Below are 2,628 nucleotides of genomic sequence, written 5' to 3' on the forward strand. Positions count from 1 at the left end.
GCTTGTCCGAGCTGCCAGCGCACACAGCTGCTAGTGAGCACCGGCCCTCTCGTTTCCCTGGTGCTGGAAGGTACACGGCGGAATGCAGCGCTTCGCCTTCACTCCGAACCGGCGATGATAGAAGCAGAGCACGCTCTCCTTCCTCCGGCGCTCTGCGACGGCGGCCACAGCACCAGCTTCACTAGCCTCCGTCCCTTGTAGAGCCGCACTCGGTAAAAGTGCATGCACTCCGGAATGCCTGGATGCCAGCAAAATCTTGTCCGCCTCTTCAGCTAGCCCGCGGTAATCCTTGGCCCGTATCAGAGCGGAGCTGGCTAGCGCGGTGCGCACGGGAGGGGGGAGCTGGCGCAGGAACAGATGCGTAAAGAGAAACGAAGCGTCGCCCGGGCCGAGCAGAGCCAGCATGTGCTCCATCAGCTCGGAGGGTTTACCATCTCCCAAGCCATTCAGGGATAACAGGCGATCAGCCCGCTCTTCGTCTGAAAGCTGATACATCCGCAGCAGGTTCTCCTTCAGCGCTCCATACTTGTTAGCAGGCGGCGGGTCCCGGAGCAGTCCCATCAGCCGGCGGGTAGAAGCAGAGTCCAGCGCCGCGACGACATGGTAATACTTGGTGTCGTCTGAGGTGATCCCGCGGAGGTGAAACTGGGCCTCCACATGCTGGAACCAAGGCTCTGGATCGTGCTGCCAGAACTCCGGGAGCTTGACCGTGGCCGCAAAAATAGCGGGAGAAACGGCGGCGGCTGGTGAGGAAACAGCGGCCGCGGCCGTTGAGCTGTCGTCAGCAGACATGTTCTTTAGTCGGGGTCACCAATGTAGGAGTCGGTGGAAGGAGACACGAGCAGGTATGTAGTCTCAGCTTTATTCCGTAAAAACACACAACAACTAGCACTCCAAATATAACTCCCTCCAAAGGAGGAGTCAAGCCCTTTTATCCCAGGCCTCTCTCTCCCGCCTTTTCCAGCTCTATTCCGGTCTCTCTCTTCGCAATAAGAGCTTGGGGCATTCTGGTGTGAAATGTGCATATATGTGGCCACCACAAGGTCAATGTTAAGAAATGTTCTGTGCTGCACACGTTTTACAGTGATGCCATGATGGCCTCTCTTAGATGCATATACAGATTCACAGCCTGATATGGGTCTGTTGGTGGAGTCCGATGGGACTCACTCATAAGGATACTGTATAGTTCATATACATCTTGATCACATGGTTTGGTCTGCCGAAAAACACACTCATTTTTGCACAGTTCAACATGCTCCTCCTCAACGTGGCAAATGAAGTCTCTTGTCCTGTAGAGCTCAGGTAATGTATACATCACATTGGGCCGGCCACTGGGGATGTTGATGTTTTTTGATGGCCTGATGGAGTGTGCATTCCAAACCTGTGCAGTCTCATCCAGCTCATCCTGTTAAAAAGAGTGCATAAATTGAGGAACTGTGCGTATATGGTGGTCTAAAAATAGATGCTAAATATAGCAATTTCAGTTTTCATTGTATTTACTGTCCTGGTCCTCTTGATTCTGTTAGGGATTATTTTTTACTCAGTGAATAAAGGACAAATGTTTAAAGGTAAACTCCAGTAAATTAAATAATGAACAATGGATCAACCAAATAATAAACAATTAAACAATACATTAGACAGAGAGCAACAGATCAGAAAGTAGTAGACTAACTTCTCTGTTTCAGTACATCTTATCTTGAGGACTAGCCACAAGGACACATAACTAAAACATCTGGAAGATGATGTGCTTCATGACTCCACAGCTGAGGAATCATGAGTCATGAAAACCAGCTTGTGATGACGGTCAACTCATAGCGCCCAGAGATTGTTTATGTTTAAGATAACAGAAGGCTGACAGTATAAAAATGTTTTGGTTAGACAGGAACACGAGCTCAGAGAGAGAGAGAGCACACAAACAAGCCTGTCTCTTCTGAGCCCCCGCATGCATGTGTACTTTTTCTGATCCTTTAATACAATAAATGATTTACTTTTTTAATTAAAGTGTCTCAGGTGTCTTCCTTCACAAAAAACCTGTTTACCTGACAATTCCTCTCTCCCTTTTCCATCTCCCCTGTCTCATTGTTCCTCCAAGTCTGTCTATTCCCTCTACCTGCCCCTACTCTCATCTCTCGCTTTACTTTCTCTCCTCTCTCTCTATGCTTCCTCCTTTCTTTCAGCCCCCCACTTTCTCTTTCAGTCACATAGACATACATTCACACACGTATGAAAAAAGCAATTTATTAGCTCACCTGGATAGGGCCCATAAAACAATAATGAAGGAGGTTTTTTTCCAGAAATCCACCATCAAAGTATCCATTGTTTCTGATGTCTTCAAACAAGGACAACCAAAACTCCAGACACTGGCTGCAAAGAAAACGCCACCAATATTCAATTCTTTGATTGCCAGAACTTGCTCCCTCCAAGTAACTGTCAAGGGTGTCATTTGGGTTCACGGGCACAAGAAAACGCTGAAAGCCTCTAACATGGCCATTTTCGGTTCCAAGATCGCCCCTCACAACTCTAGGGCAGCCCCTTAAACGCTGTACCGCTTCTATGTAATAGCCCCCAATAACCTTTGGATTACTATTTGTTGTATAGGCATTAAGCCAGACTATTTTCCTTGAGAAA

This window comes from Archocentrus centrarchus, unplaced genomic scaffold, assembly GCF_007364275.1.
Source record: "Archocentrus centrarchus isolate MPI-CPG fArcCen1 unplaced genomic scaffold, fArcCen1 scaffold_82_ctg1, whole genome shotgun sequence".
NCBI classification, from domain to species: Eukaryota; Metazoa; Chordata; class Actinopteri; order Cichliformes; family Cichlidae; genus Archocentrus; species Archocentrus centrarchus.